Here is a 17297-nt window from a genome sequence, read left to right as displayed (position 1 = left end):
TTTGAAGATACCATTAGCTTCAATGTCATGGAGGGTTTTGCCAAATTTGTCTTAAATGTACCTTATGGTTTCTGGTCTGATGTTGAGGTTTTTAATCCATTTTGATCTTACTTTTGTACATGGTGTAAGGCAGAGTTCTGAGCCCAATTTTTTGCATGTTGCCATCCAGTTATGCCAGCACAATTTATTAGAGAGGCTTTCCTTACTCCACTTCACATTTCTTGCACCTATATCAAAGATTAGATGATCATATGATTGAGGGGAGATGTCAGTGTATTCAACGCTGCTCCATTGGTCTGCAGTTCTGCCTTTGTTCCAGTACCATGCTGTTTTATTTATTACTGCATTGTAGTAGAGTTTGAAGTTAGGGAGGTTGATTGCTCCCATTTTCTTTTTTCCCAAGAATTGCTTTAGCTATTCGTGGGGGCTTATCGTTCCATATAAATTTCAGGAGTGTTTGCTCCATTTCTTTGGAGAATGTCATTGGTATCCTTATAGGGATTGCATTGAATTTGTACAATACTTTGGGAAGTATTGTCATTTTGACAATGCTAGCTCTTCTGACCCATGAGCAGGGAATATCTTTCTATTTCCTCATGTCATCTTTTATTTCCTGAAGTAGCGTTTTGTAGTTTTCTTTGTACAGGTCCTTTACTTCCTTAGTTAAGCTGATTCCTAGGTACTTGATTTTCTGGGGCACAATTGTGAATGGAATTGTTTTTTTCATGTCACTTTCATCTCTCTCGTCCCTGATCTTAGAGGGAAGGCTTACAGTTTTTCCCCAATAAGGATGATGCTTGCTGTAGGCTTGTGTTAGATGCCTTTAACTATGTTGAGGAAAGTACCCCCTATGCCCATTTTGGCTAGGGTTTTCATCATAAAGGGGTGCTGGTTCTTGTCAAATGCTCTCTTGCATCTATTGATATGATCATATGGTTTTATCTTTTCTTTTGTTAATATGGTGGATTATGTTGATTGATTTCCGAACGTTAAACCATGCTTGCATCCCTGGGATGAATCCTACTTGGTTATGGTGTATGATCTTTTTGATGAGTCATTGGATTCTATTTGCTAGTAGTTTGTTGAGGATCTTTGCATCCGTGTTCATTAAGGATATCGACCTGTAATTCTCTTTCTTTGTGGTATCTCTGTCTACTTTTGGTATAAGGGTAATATTTGCTTCCCAGAAAGTGTTCGGAAGTGTTTTTGATATTTCAATTTCGTGGAAAAGCTTAAAGAGGATTGGGAGTAAGTCCTCTTTAAAGATTTGGAAGAATTCACTAGTGAATCCATCCAGGATGGTAATTTTGTGCTTGGGAATACATTTTACTACCATTTCAAATTCCTTGATGGTGATAGGTCTGTTCAGGTATTCCAGGTCTTCTTGGTTCAGCCTTGGGAGTCTGTAGGAGTCTAGGAATGTATCCATTTCCTCGAGGTCTTCATGTTCTGTGGCATAAAGCTTCTCAAAGTACTCCCTGAGGATCCTTTGAATTTCTGTAGTTTCTGTTGTAATGACCCCCTTTGCATTTCTGATTCGGTTTATAAGGGTTTTCTCTCTCCCTTTCATTGTGAGATTTGCAAGAGGCTTATCGATCTTGTTAATTTTCTCCAAGAGCCAGCTCTTGGTTTCATTGATCTTTTGGACTGTTTTTTGGGTTTCCATCTCGTTCATCTCTGCTCTGAGTTTTATTATTTCCTTCCTCCTGTTCGGGTCATGCTCCTTTCATTGGTCCTTCTACAAGCTCTTAAACTGTGAGGTTAGGTTATTTATGTGGGCTCACTCCTCCCTCCTGAGGAATGCTTGTGGAGCTATAACCTTTCCTCTTAACACAGCTTTTGCTGTGATCCATAAGTTTTGTTAACTTGTGTTCTCATTTTCATTCGTTTCTAGGAATCTTTTCATTTCCTCTTTGATTTCCTTTCTAAGCCACTACTCGTTCAATAGCGCACTGTTTAATTTCCAGGTGTTTGAATTAGTTTTCTGTTTGTGTGTGTGATTTACTTCTAATTTCAGTGCATTATGGTCTGAGAAGATTTTTGATACAATCCCTAACTTCTTAATTTTATGGAGGTATGTTATGTGGCTCAGCATGTGGTCTATCTTGGAGAATGTTCCATGTACGCTTGAGAAGAATGTGTATTCAGCTTTTTGAGGATGAAGTGTCCTGTATATATCTACTAAGTCCCTTTCTTCCATTGTTTCCCTCAGATGAAGTATGCCCTTGCTAAGCTTGAGTCTGGTTGATCTATCAAGAGGTGATAAAGCAGTGTTGAAGTGTCCCACTAGTATTGTATTGCTATTGATGTCTTCCTCCAAATCTATGAGTAGTTGTTTTAAGTACTTTGCTGGTCCCTCATTAGGTACATATGCATTTAATATTGTAAGTTCTTCCTGTTGTACAGATCCTTTGATCAATAAGAAATGGCCTTCACTGTCTCTTGTGACCTTCTTCACTCTGAAATCGATGTGGTCTGATATTAGGATGACTATCCCAGCTTTTTGATGGGAGCTGTTTGATTGTCGGATTGTTTTCCAGCCTTTGACTCTGAGTCTGTGTTTGCTTTGACTATTGAGATGTGTTTCTTTCAGATGGCAGAGTTCAATTTTCTAATCCATCCTGCCACTCTGTGTTTTTTACTTGGTGGGTTTAGCCCATTGACATTGTTAGGGGGTTTTGTTCCATTTTTCTGTTGAAATTTGGTGTATTTGAGGGACCTGTCTTGCCTTAAAGTAACCCACTTAGTTGTTCTTGTAGCCATGGTTTTGAGTTCCTAAGATGTTGTTTGTCTGTGAAACTGTATGTTGTTCCTTCTGTTATGAATGAGAGTCTCTCTGGGTAAAGTATTTTTGGTGAGGCATTTATTTCATTGAGTCTTTTCACTATGTCCCACCATTGTTTTCGGGCCATGAGGGTTTCATCAGACAAATCAGCTGTGAATTTTATGGATGCTGTTTTGTAGGATATTTCTTTCTTCAATCTTGCTGCTTTCAGAATTTTGTCTCTATCTAAGATTTTGGTTGTTTTGATAAGGATGTGTCTTGGGGTATTTTTATTCGGATTTCTTCTAGCTGGTACCCTTCGGGCCTCCTGAATGTGGTCACAAGTTTTCTTCAGCTCTGGAAACTTTGTAGCAATGATGTCTTTGACAGTTTCTTCTTCATCAAGGTTTTCTTCCTGTCCCTCTGGGACTCCAATAATTATGTTACCCCTCTTGGTTTCATCATGATCTTCTCTTGCCATCTGTTCCCGAATTGTGAGTCTCTTTTCCATTTTCTGCTCTTTTCTGGAGAGTCTCTGAACTTCATCTTCGAGCTCACTGATTCTGTTCTCAGCAGCTGTTACTCTGCTGCTGAGGCCTTCCACTGAGTTTTTCAAGTTGCCTACCAGGTTTTTCAGGTCTGACATTTCAGTTTGCATTTTCCTCATTTCTGCCTTCAAATCCTCTTGTCTTTTATTGGCACTGCTTTCCATTGTTTCTTTCAGTTCCCTAAGCATCCTAAGTAGCTCCCTTTTGAATTCCTTGTCAGGGAGGTTGTCTAACACTACAGTACTGTTGATGTCTTCTGGGCTAGCCTCTTCAATAAGAAAGTTTGGTGGGCTTTTTGTGTTGCTTTGCCATTGTGACCAGTGTGGTTTAGTCCTTCATGTTCACTGTACTATTCTGCTTGATATGCAGAATGAATTGAGATAAGCTTAACTAGTTATTGGCTAATGTGTTTCTAGTGGTTGTGCTAACCTAGAGAAGGTTCCATCTAAGAGGGTAATTTATGGTTCCTATGGGATATGTAGTGTGAGAATACTATGCGGCCACATTAGCGGCCGCGGCTCCGGAAAGGGTCCCTGACGTTGGGCGCCGGGTAGTACCTGTTTAGCTTTGTTTCCGCAAGATGTCCCTCAGTTCACGTCCCGCACAGATCAAGGGGGGAAAACCGGCTGTACTAGGGGATCAAGCTAGCTGCACATGCCCAGAGAGAGTCTCAATCCCTGGGCGCCGGGCTGTACCTGTTTGAATGAGGAGAGAGTGCCCGGAGCCATCCAGCCTTGTTTCTTCGAGATGTGCTTCAGTTCCCATCCCGCGCAGATCAAGTCCATAAGATTTTTAACAATAAAATGACTTCAAAATTTGCTCAGAGACAAATCAGCTGAAAGTTATTAATAATTAGAAAAATGTTTCTAATTAATTAGTATAAAGGACATATAATATGAAAATAGACTTAAGGTTAGAAATATATAAAAATTTGTAACATGGGGTCACGGACCCTTCCAGAGCACTTTCCTGTTCATCCCCAACACCGCAGCTGGTTTTCTCCCTCTCCCAGGTCAGTGAATATTTGACCCAGGAACTGCCACCTCTGCTGTCCCCAGCCCCCAGGTGTACTCTCAGACCCTGAGCTGCTCATCCTCCCTGAGCACCTTCCTGTTCGTCCCCAACTGCCCAGTGGGTTTTCTCCCTCTCCCAGGTCAGTGAATAATCCACCTGGGGATGCCACCTTCCCCACGCCCATGCCCCAGGCGTCCTCCCAGACCCTGGGCTGCCCACTCTCCCAGAGCACCTTCCTGTTCATTCCCAATGCCAGGGCTAGTTTTCTCCCTCTCCCAGTACCCGTAGTGGTGTGGCCTCTGCAGAAGTGGGTGTGGCCTATTTGGGGGTCAGAAGTCGGGCCCAAGTTATTTTACCCATACCAGCAATCTGTTGTCACATATCAGTCTCCATAACACCAGAACAACATGAACAAACAGCACAAATCCCCAAAACGAGGAGAGAACAATGAAGAGTCCAGAAACCTCAACAGGCATTATTCACAAATGTGAGCTCTCTGATAAAGAATTCAGAGATGAACTATTGAAGATGTTCAATGAACTCAAAGAAACAGTGGTAGAAATATCCAGTAAATTAAAGAAGAACATGATAGAAACAATGGATCAGAGAATCGAGAAATTACAGGAAGAAATGAGAGTAGATATTGAAAAGCTATGCACAGAAGTGCCAAGAATAAAGGATTCGGTAGATGAAATAAAAAAACTCAGTATGTGCCCTCAACAGTAGAATGGATACAGCCGAAGACAGAATCAGTGATCTTGAAGATGAGCTGCAGGAATTCTGCAGGCAACAACAAATAATGGGAAGAGACCTCAAAATAGCTCTAGAGCAAATCAGAGTCTTAGGGGATGATTTCAAGAGAAAGAACATAAGAATTTTTGGAATACCAGAAGGTCAGGGAAGCAATAGCAATGAAAAAGACACAGTTAAAGAAATCATTGCTGAAAAGTTCCCAGAGCTGAAGAATGCAGGTATCCAGATTCAAGGAGCCCAAAGTTGCCAGCTAAAAGAGACCTAACAAAAACACTCCAAGACATATCGTAGTCAGAATGATGGACACCACGGATAGAGACACAATACTGCAAGCAGCAAGGTCAAAGAAGGAAATCACATACAAAGGAGCACCCCTTAGATTTACAGAAGACCTATTAGAGGAAACCCTCCAAGTCTGAAGGAAATGGTGGGATATAGTGAAAAAACTCGATGAAATGAACACTTTACCAAGAATACTTAATTCAGCTAAACTCTCACTCAAAATCAAAGGAACTGTACACTATTTTGTGGATAAACAACAGCTCAGGAACTTCATAGATTCAAAACCAAACCTAAAAGAAAGGCTAACGGGGCTACTGTAAGACAAGACAAACTCCTACAAGCACAACAAACCCTTACAGAAAGATGACACAAAATCCCATGACAATAATCTCTCTCAATGTCAATGGTCTAAATTCACCAATTAAGAGACACAGAGTGTCAAAATGGATTCAGAGACAGAACTCAACATTCTGTTCCTACAAGAAACACATCTGAACAGTCAGAACAAACACAGACTCAAAGTTAAAGGATGGAAAACAATCCTGCAAGCAAACAACCCCCTCAAAAAAGCTGTGGTGGCCTTACTCATATTAGACAACATAGATTTCTGGTTGAAAAAGATTAGAAGGAACAGTGAAGGCAATTTTTAATTAATCAAGGGATATGTACAGCAGGAAGAATTCACACTCCTAAACGTATATGCACCCATTGAGGGACCAGACAAATATCTACAACAACTGCTAACAGACCTTAAGAATGACATTATGAGCAACACAATAGGTGTTAGAGACTTCAACACCTTCTTCATCACCTCTGGATAGATAAAAAGATTAAAACTAAGCAAGGAATTAATGGCTCTGAAGGAAGAAATAGAAGAGAGAGGGCTAATAGATCTATACAGGACTTTATATCCCCCCAATAAAGAATACACATTCTTTTCTAGTGCACATGGACTTTATATCCCCCAATAAAGTATACACATTCTTTTCTAGTGCACATGGAATCTTTTCTAGAATAGACCATATGCTCGGCCACAAAGCATACCTCAACAGAATCAGGAAGATAGACATTGTATCAACTATCTTTTCAGACCAATATGCACTGAAGATAGAAATTAATCATGTTCAGATGCAGAAAACCAAATCAAACACCTGGGACAGTGTTGAAAACTGTGTGGGTCAGGAAATAAATCCTGGAAGAAATCAAAAGATACCGGAATCAAATGAGAATGAAGACAAGAGCTACCAGAACCTGTGAAATGCAGCTAAAGCAGTGTTAAGGGGGAAATTTTATAGCTCTGCAAGTATTTCTCAGGAAGGAAGAAAGGGCCCACTTAAAAAACTTGACTTCAAAGCTAAAGATGTTAGAAAAGGACCAACAAAAGGAGCCCAAGGCAGGCAGAAGGAAAGAGATCATAAAGCTTAGAGAAGAAATGAACGACATGGCAACGCAAAAAACTATATGAAAGATCAATGTAACCAAGAACTGGTTCTTCGAGAGAATAAACAAAATTGATGAACCACTAATGAAACTCAAAAATAAAGAGAGACAGAGAGAACTCTAATAAACCAATCAGAAGAAAAGGGGGACATCACAATGGAAACCAAAGAAATTCAGAGGATCATCAGAGGCTACTTTGAAAGTCTGTATGACACAAAACAAGACAACCTAGAAGGAATAAATAAATTCCTGGATTCCTATAATCTCCCAAAGTTGAACCAAGAAGATCTGGAGTAACTGAGTAGACTTATTAATATCAAGTAAATTGAAACTGCAATCAAAAGTCTTCCCCAAAACAAAACCCCACGTCCAGATGGATTCACTACCAAATTTTTCCAAACATTTAAAGAAGACCTACTGCCAGTTCCTCACAAGCTTTTCCAGGAAACTAAAGAAACAGAAACTCTCCCAAATAGTTTCTATGAGGCTAATATCTAATACCAAAAGGAAACAAAGACACCACAAGAAAAGAAAACTACAGGCCAATATCCCTGATGAACACAGATGCGAAGATTCTAAACCAAATACTGTCACTAACATTGTCACTGTCCTCCTGTTGTTCATCGATTTGCTCTAGCAGGCCCAGTAACATTGTGAGTCTTGTTAATGTGTTTGGCGTATTGAATACATACATCATGGGTAGCTTGCCAGCCTTTGCCATGCAGGTGAGATACTGTCAGTAACTTGCCAGGCTCTACAAAAGAGCAGAGGAATCGAACTTGGGTCGGCCTTGTTGGCCACGTGCAAGGCAAATGCACTAGCTGCTGTGCTATTGCTCCAGAATTCAACAACTCATCAAAAAGATCATACACCACAACCAAGTGAGATTCATCCTGAGGATGCAAGGATGGTTTAACATTTGGAGATCAATCAACATAATCTCCACCATAATCACACCAACAACAGAAATGATAAAAAAAATATGATCATATCAAGAGATGCAGAGAAAGCATTTGTTGAGATCCAGCACCCATTTATGATGAAAACCCTCACCAAAATGGTTATAGAAGGGACTTTCCTCAATATAGTTAAAGCCATCTACCATAAGCCTACAGCAAGCATCATCCTCAATGGGGAAAACCTAAGGGCCTTCCCTCTAATATCAGGGACAAGACAAGGATGCCCACTCTCTCCACTGCTGTTCAATATAGTACTGGAAGTACTTGAAATAGCAGGTAGGAAAGAAAAAGATATTAAGGGCATTCAGATAGGAAAGGAAAAAATCAAGCTCTCACTATTCACAGATGATATGACACTGTACTTAGAGAACCCTAAAACCTCTAACAAGAAACTCCTAGAAACAATAGACTTGTATAGTAAAGTTGCAGGCTATAAAATCAATGCCCAAAAGTTCATGACTTTCCTATATGCAAACAGTGAGAGAGAAGAATGTGACATGAAAAACACAACCCCGTACTCAATTGTGCCTCAGAATATCGATTACCTAGGAATCAGCTTAAATAAGGAAGTAAAATAACTGTGCAAAGAAAACTACAAAAAGTTACTTCAGAAACTATAAGAGGACATGAGGAAACGGAAAGATATACCCTGCTCATGGATCGGGAGAATTAACATTATCAAAATGGCAATACTTCCCAAAGTATTGTACAAATTCAATGCGATTCCTATAAGCATACCCATGACATTCTTCAAAGAATGGAGCAAACACTCTTGAACTTCATATGGAACAATAAGCCCCACGAATATCTAAAGTAATTCTTGGGAAAAAGAAAATGGGAAGAATCAAACTCCCCAACCTCAGACTCTACTACAAAGCAGTAATAATTAAAACAGCATGGTACTGGAACAAAGGCAGAGCTGCAGACCAATAGAACAGGGTTAAATATACTGACATCTCCCCCCACACATATGATCATCTAATCTTTGATAACGGAGCAAGAAATGTGAAGTGGAGCAAGGAAAGCCTCTTTAACAAATTATGCTGGTAAAATTGATCTCTGCCTAACACCATGTACAAAAGTAAGATCAAAATGGAATAAAGACCTCAATATCAGACCGAAATGCATAAGGTATATTGAAGACAAGATTAGCAAAACCCTCCACAAAATTAAAGCTAACACTAACTTCAAAGATGACACGAGTGGCCAAGCAAGTGTAAACAGAAATAGACAAATGGGAATATCTTAAAATCAAGATGCTTCTGTACCTCAAAAGAAACAGTGACCAAAATACAAAGACAATCTACAGAATGGGAAAGGACATTCACCGAATATCCATCTGATAAGGGGTTGATATCAAGGATAAACAAAGCAGCAGTTGAACTCCACAAGAAGAAAACATCCAACCCTATCTAAAAATGTGGTGATGAAATGAACAGAAACTTTCTCAAAGAAGAAATCCGAATGGCTAAAAGGAACATGAGGAAATGCTCTACATCACTAATCATCAGGGAGATGCAGATCAAAACAACAATGAGATATCATCTCATACCTAAGAGACTGGCCCACATCCAAAAGAGCAAAAGCAATCGATGTTGGTGCAGATGTGGCAAGAAATGGGACACTTCTTCACTGCTGGTGGGAATGCAGACTATGTCAGCCCTTTTGGAAAACAGTACGGACAATCCTCAAAAAAAAAAAAATTAGAAATTGAGCTCCCATTTGACCCAGCAATACCACTCCTGGAAATATATCCCGGAGAGGCAAAAAAAAAAAAGTACAGTCGAAATGACATCTGCACTTCTATGTTCATTGCTGCACTGTTCACAATAGCCAAAATTTGGGGAAAAAAAACCTGAGTGCCCAAGAACAGATAACTGGTTAAAGAAACTTTGGTACATCTATACAATGGAATACTACACAGCTGTTAGAAAAGATGAAGGCATTAAATTTGCATACAAGTGTTTCTACATGGAAAGTATCATGCTAAGTGAAATGAGCCAGAGAGGGACAGACATAGAAAGATTGCATTCATCTGGGGATTATAAAGTAACAAAATAGGAGACTAACACCCAAGAATAGCCGAGATAAGTACCAGAAGGTTCACCTTGGAAGCCAGCTGCAAATGCTAGGGGAAAAGGCTGCTCATAAAGAGAAGGGAGCACCAAGTAAAGGGTGTAGGAAGGATTCTCCCAGGATGGGAGATGTATGCTGAAAGTAGACTATAGACCGAACATGATTGCCACTCAATGCCTCTTTTGTAAACCTCAGCACCCAAAAGGTGAGAGAGATCAAAAGGGAATGCCCTGCCACAGAGTCAGAGTGGGATGGGGGGGGATAGGGGGTGGGAGGGATACTGGGATCATTGGTGGTGGAGAATGGGCAGTGGTTGAGGGATGGGTGCTTGTTCATAGTTTAACTGAAACCTAAGCACAAAAGTTTCTAAGTCTACAACTGTACCTATTGGTGTTCAATTCCTCCACTCCTCTCGGAGATCCAGGCAAGCTACCAAGAGTATTCCGCCCTCATGGCAAAGCCTGGCAAGCTACCCATGACGTATTCGATATGCCAAAACCAGTAATAACAGGTCTCAAAATGGAGATGTTACTGGTGCCCACTCGAGCAAATTGATGAACAATGGGTGGACAGTGCTACAGTGCAGTGCTAACAATCCATATGTGATGGCTACATTTTTAACCTATGCAAGTCTAAATACACCAATTACATTTGTCAGGGGCTGAAGCGATAGCACAGCAGGTAGTGCGGCTGCCTGCATGCGACCGACTCGGGTACTATTCCTCCGCCCCTCCTGGAGAGCCCAGCAAGCTACCCAGAGTATCTTGCCCTCACAGCAAAGCCTGGCAAGCTCCCAGTGCCGTATTCAATATGCCAAACACAGTAACAACAAGTCTCACAATGGAGACATTACTGGGCCCACTCAAGCAAATTGATGAACAATGGGAGGATGGTGACAGTGATAGATTTTTCAGATTAGGTAACAGATGTCCCTAGATCCTGGCTAAGGAAATAATTTTGTTGTGAAGATTCTGATGATTTAAACATAATAGGATTTAAAAGATACACAATCATTGTGTGGGACCTGGGGCTGAGATCTCCAAGTCTGCACGGTTTGGGACTGGACCTGTCAGTAGCTAGACAGTTACAACCTCCAACTGCCGTGTAACCCCAACAACGGCCAGGATCCAGAGATTATCACAACAAGCTTCCAGGAGCGTGCGGCCGCATTTGCGGCCGCACGACTATTTGTTTACTTTTCTCTAAGTTTTCAGGGTACCTTAAATATCCAACCCGCACGGCAGAGCCTGGCAAGCTATCCGTGGTCTATGCCAAATATACCAAATTGATATGCCAAATCCAGTAATAAATGGATCTCATTTCCCTAACCCCAAATATGCAGAGTCAAGAAGGATGTGGAAGGAGAGGCTGATAAAATACCAAGGCAGAAATAGGCTGCCAAAACGCAGAAAAACAAAAATGATTGTCTGTACTTTTAATGCTCATACGCTGGCATCTGCTGCATCCATTGAAGACCTTATGGTACAAGCGCGAAAGATCAAGTACGACATCATTGGTCTGACCGAAACGAAAAGACATCAATCACATCATGCCGTTTTCGACACTGGAGAAGAACTGTTCCTTGGAACATGTGATAAAAGAGGCGTCGGTGGTGTCGGTATCCTTGTCAACACAAACTTAGTCACGAGCATTGATTCATTCGAATGCCTAACAACCCAAATCGGACGATTACACTTGAATAAATGTGGCTCACTACCGGCAGTTTCTATCTTAGTTGTCTATGCACCAACATCCAGTTATGGTGAAAGAGAAACTGAGAAATTCTACATGGAGCTGGAGAAGTTCTATAAAGAAGATCACACCTTCTACAAGATCATTGTCGGTGATTTTAATGCCAAGATAGGACCAAGAAGATCAGTCAATGAACTCCACATCGGGACCCATGGCCTGGAATGGAACGAACAGGGTGACAGACTGTCTGAGTTCATCATGTCAACCAAAACCTTCCATGGTAACTCACAGTTCCAAAAGGCTGAATCTAAACGTTGGACATGGGAGTCTCCCGATGGATGGTTCCACAATGAAATAGACCACATCATATTCAATCGGCGGTTTTGCCTAACCGATGTTGCTGTTGTCCCAAAATTTCAAACGGGATCAGACCACTGTCTTCTTCGTGCAAAATTCTACCTCACAGAAGGAGGAAAAAAGAATGCAAGGTTTAAGAAGAGGACACCCAGAACAACCACCAACTGGGAGATCTTTGGCTCTGTTGCAGCAACATGGGAAGATGCCGTCATTGACAACATTGATGAGGAATATGATCGAATGATTCAGCACCTCCATGATTGTGCAAGGAATGCCAAGAGAGAGATAACCACAAAAAACCGCCTTTCTTCGAACACTCTTGAACTTATTCGCCAATGTGGCTTGGCACATGCCTCAGGCAACCACAAGCGAACATCCAAACTGGCAAAACAGTGCAGAGAAGCCATCAAGGATGACCTCAAAAACAGGAGAGCAGCAGTACTGGTAGATGCGGCAGAAGCTGGGAAAAGCATTCGTAATGCCCGCCTGTCCTTCACCAACTACAAAACCAAGATGACTGCCCTCTGACATCATGATGGATCTATCACATCTTCCAGAAGGGCAATGGAGAAGATTATTCATGACTTCTACTCAGATCTCTTTAATAGCCACGTCCACTTGCCCACATACCACATACCACATGATGGATATGTCGTTCCCAATGTTCTCCCTTCCGAAATCCAACACGTCATCTCGTCAGTAAAGAAACAAAGAGTACCTGGCCCAGACAAGATCAGACCTGAACACCTGAAGAACTTACCATCAATACAATACCAACAATACATTGGCTCGGCTCTTCACACGCTACCTGTCTGAATGCAAGGTTCCATCCCAATGGAAAACCAGCAGGACTGTACTACTATACAAGAAAGGAGACATCCATGACATTGGCAACTATCGCCCAATCTGCCTATTGTCTGTCATCTACAAACTATTCACTCGAGTCATCCTGAATAGGATTAGCAGAACACTAGATGAAGAACAACCATGTGAACAAGCTGGATTCCGAAAAGCATTCAGTACCATCAACCATATCCACACGATTACTAAGCTCATTGAGGTTTCTCGGGAGTTCAAGATGCTGCTCTGTCTAACATTCATTGATTTAAAGAAAGCCTTTGATTCTGTTGAGATGGAAGCAGTCATGGAAGCCCTAGCCAATCAGGGCGTACAAACTCAATACATCAGGATCCTTCGTGAGCTCTATTGTGGATTCACTACCAAGATCTCACCATTCTACAAAGAAGTAATCATCCATATCAAGAGAGGGGTTCGGCAGGGTGATACCATTTCACCAAAACTCTTCGATGCCACCCTCGAGAACATCATGTGACGACTGGAATGGGAAAACATGGGAGTGAAGATAGATGGTCGGCAATTACACCACCTCCGCTTTGCTGATGACATCGTTCTAATAACACCAAACATCAGCCAAGCAGCACAAATGCTGAACGACTTTGACCGTGAATATAGAAAGGTCGGACTACAGCTGAATCTTACAAAGACAGTGTTTATGAGAAACAGCCTTGTTCCTGATGCTCCATTCACTCTCAACGGAACCACCATCTCTGAATGCAACAGTTATATATACCTAGGTCGAGAAATCAACATGATGAATGACCTGGCACCTGAGTTGTGCAGGAGAAAGAGAGCGGCTTGGAATGCCTTCAAGACCATTGAAGAAATAACTAAAAGGACAAAGAACCTCCAGCTACGAGCACATCTCTTTGATTCCACTGTTCTTCCTGCATTAACATATGCCTCAGAGACCTGGACCCTACGAAAACGGGATGAGAACGCTATTCGGGTCTCTCAAAGAGGAATAGAAAGAACTATGCTTGGAATATCACGATTCACTCAAATGAGAGATAGAATCCGGAGTTCTGATCTTCGTCAACGCTCAAGAATCAGGGACGCTGTCTCATTTGCCAAGACATCAAAAATCAGATGGGCTGGACATGTAATGAGGTTTACAGACAAGCGCTGGACTAGAGCCATTACTGATTGGATTCCACGAGACATCAAAAGATCACGTGGACGCCCACCTACAAGATGGTCAGACTTCTTCGTCAAGACCCTAAATGATCGGTTTGAGGCTCTGCATGTTCCTAGAACGAACAGATACCATTGGGCTACGCTAGCACGCAACCGGGATGAATGGAGACGTTACTGGCACCCGCTCGAATAAATAGATGAATAACGGGGATTAAGTGATTAAGTGACAATCATTGAAGTTAAAAGTACCTTTTTAGTAAAGTAGTATTATGAAGGATAAATAGGAAAAGGACAAATGACAAGGCGGTCAAAACGAAATAATTATAAATAAATATGCACCTAGTAACATATCTTTAAATACACAAAGCAAAAACTGGCAGAATTAAAAAGAGGAACAGTAGTGCCACAACTATTGCTTAAAAATTTCAATGCTTTCATCTCAAAAAGCAGTAGAACGAGCAGTAATAAATCATTACTATGGGTCAAAGAGATAGTACAATAGGTAAGTTATTTGCCTTGCACACAGCCAGCCTGGAATCTATATCTGGCATGGTATGCTGTCCCCATGAACACTTCCAGGAATGATCCCTGAACACAGAGCCAGGTGTAAGCCCCCAGATTTTTGTAAAATAATATCAATCTGCTTGTTTGTACTGAAGTAACTATAAACTTCAGAAAACAGGTTATTTTTAAAGTGTTTATGTAATATTCACAAAGATGTAACACATTTGGGGCCTTAATAAATAAAATGATTAAACTGATGTAAAGTCAGTTGTGTCACTTGTCATTCTGTTGCTCATAGATTTGCTTGAGTGGGCGCCAGTAATATCTCCATTCATCCCTGTCATGTATGTACTAGTAGAGCCCAGTGGTGTCTGCTCACTCCAGGAACACGAAGAGCATCAAACCATTCATTCAAGGTCTTGATGAAGAAGTTCAACCATCTTGTAGGTTGGCAGCCAGGCGTTCTTTTGACGTCTGTAGAATCCATTTGGTAATGGTTCTAGTCCAGCAGTCATCTCCAAATTGCATAACTTCTCCAGCCCATCTGATTTTTGAAGCCTTGGCAAATGAGGCAGCATCCCTGATCCTTGATCATCTATGGAGGTTGGAAGTCCGGATTCTTTCTCTCACTTGAGTGAAGCGTGATACTTCAAGCATAGCTCTTTCAATTCCTCTTCGGGAGACCCAAATAAAACTGATGTAAAAATACATCTTAATCACAATAAAAATGATTTGGAAATCAATAAAATAAAATAATCTGATGAATCCTAAACTTTTGGGAATTAACCAATATGTTTTATAATCAAAAAGAAAAGATTGAAGAGGGTCCGAGTGATAGTACAGTGAGTAGGACATTTGCCTTGGATGCAACCAGCCAGGGTTCCATCTCTGGCATCTCATATGGTCCTCTGTGCACCGCCAGGAGTAATTCCTGAGTGCAGAGCCAGAGTAACCCCTGAGCATCACCAGGTGTGACCCCAAAAAAAAAGAAACTGAAGATGTGACTCAGTGGTTTAGAACTTGCCTAGCAAGCATGCAGCTTGTGAGTTGATTTCTAGCACTGCAGGAAAAGAAAAAGACCAAAAAAGCTCCTAGCTGTCATAAAATAAATAAAAAGAATCATACTAAAAATATATAAATAGTGGTAAAATAAAATTATTAAATATAGAATAAATAAGATGATCATAAAATAATAACTGAGAAATTATTTTAAAAGAAAAGATTACAATAGAAATTGAGAAATAGTATATGAATGAACCTGGAAACAAGATTATCCAAATTTATGGGCTGCACCTAAATCAGTGCTTAAAGGTAAGCACAGAAAATTACATTTTTGTAGTACGAAAGAATTGTCAACTCTAACATTATGACTTGCAAATTCTGGTTGTCCGGATCTTTCCAGAAACTCAAGTCCTTCTTCTTAACAGAGTCTGATGTGTTTTCTTCAAATTTCTCTTCCATCATTTTACCCCATCATTCTTATTTCAAGAAAATAAGTTGGGTAATAACAGAAATGGCAAGAAATATTTTAAGGTTTGGGTTTTGGTTTTAATATATGTTGTCAGATGCTCTGTATATTGAAACCAGTTGTTTTACAGGTGTGTTCATTTTTTGTTTGTTTCAGACAGAAAGGCAAATTTGGCTTCTACTACTTAATCTTGATTAGATGTAGAAATCTTGATGCTATGTTACTAATTGGCTAAGCAGTTTTAATGATATAATTAATAAAATAAATTGATATGACCAATTTATATAAAATTAATTGATATAATTAATTTACCCCACATTTCAATAGATACTATAAATCAAATAGACAAAATGAACATTTTGAGAAATATTTATTCTTTATGGGGCTGGAGCGATAGCACAGCGGGTAGGGCGTCTGCCTTGCACACAGCCAACATGGCCTACCCGAGTTTGATTCCTCCGCCCCTCTCGGAGAGCCCGGCAAGCTACCGAGAGTATTCGATATGCCAGACACAGTAACAACAAAGTCTCCAATGGAGACGTTACTGGGCCCGCTCGAGCAAATCGATGATCAACGGGAGGGCCTTTACTTTTACTTACTTACTTTATTTATTCTTTATAAAGATAAGGCAAGAAATATTTTTATCCCTCAACATATTTTAAAGGTAAGAAATCCACATGAAAATGTAATGTATCAAGAGAGATTATACAGAGCTTTGAGCATTTATATCCACCAACCCTAGTTCAAATTCCTGGTACCATAAAATAGTTCCCCCAAGGTCCTCCAGGGTTCACTCACTCTTGAGCAGAGCTTAGAATAGCCCAGAGAATCACTGGGTATTGCTCAAAGATCAAAACAAATCAAAAAGAAAAGGAAGAAACTGGAATATATGAAAGAAAATAAATTTAATCAATAGACATTGTTTACAATATTCAAAATTAAAAGCTATACCAAATACTTCCGCCTTTTGCAAATTACAAATAATTAAATGAAAACAGATACTACAATTAGAAATAGCAAAAAGAATGATATATTTTGGTGAGAAAATTAATGCCAAAAAAATTTATATATCAGTATCCATGTCTTATAAATATAATTTAAATTTCTAAAATGTATTCCCAGAAAATAACCAAATAATTGAACTTAAATTTTTTAAAGATTATAATAGTAAATCTAAATTTACAAAATTACAAATTAATTACATAAATAGTGAAAAGGTAATTAATTCATAGTCATTTAAAAAACAGCAAGTGGGACTGGAGTGATAGCACAGCAGATAGGACGTTTGCCTTACACGTGGCCCCACCCGGGTTTGATTCCCAGTATCCCATATGGTCCCCCCGAGCACCACCAGGAGTAATTCCTGAGTGCATGAACCAGGAGTAAACCCTGTGCATTGCCTGGTGTGACAAAAATAAATTAATTAATTAAAATAAATTAAAAAT

This window comes from Sorex fumeus, unplaced genomic scaffold (genome assembly GCF_029834395.1).
Source record: "Sorex fumeus unplaced genomic scaffold, SorFum_2.1 ptg000098l, whole genome shotgun sequence".
Taxonomy (NCBI): Eukaryota; Metazoa; Chordata; class Mammalia; order Eulipotyphla; family Soricidae; genus Sorex; species Sorex fumeus.
This window is presented reverse-complemented; position numbering follows the sequence as displayed.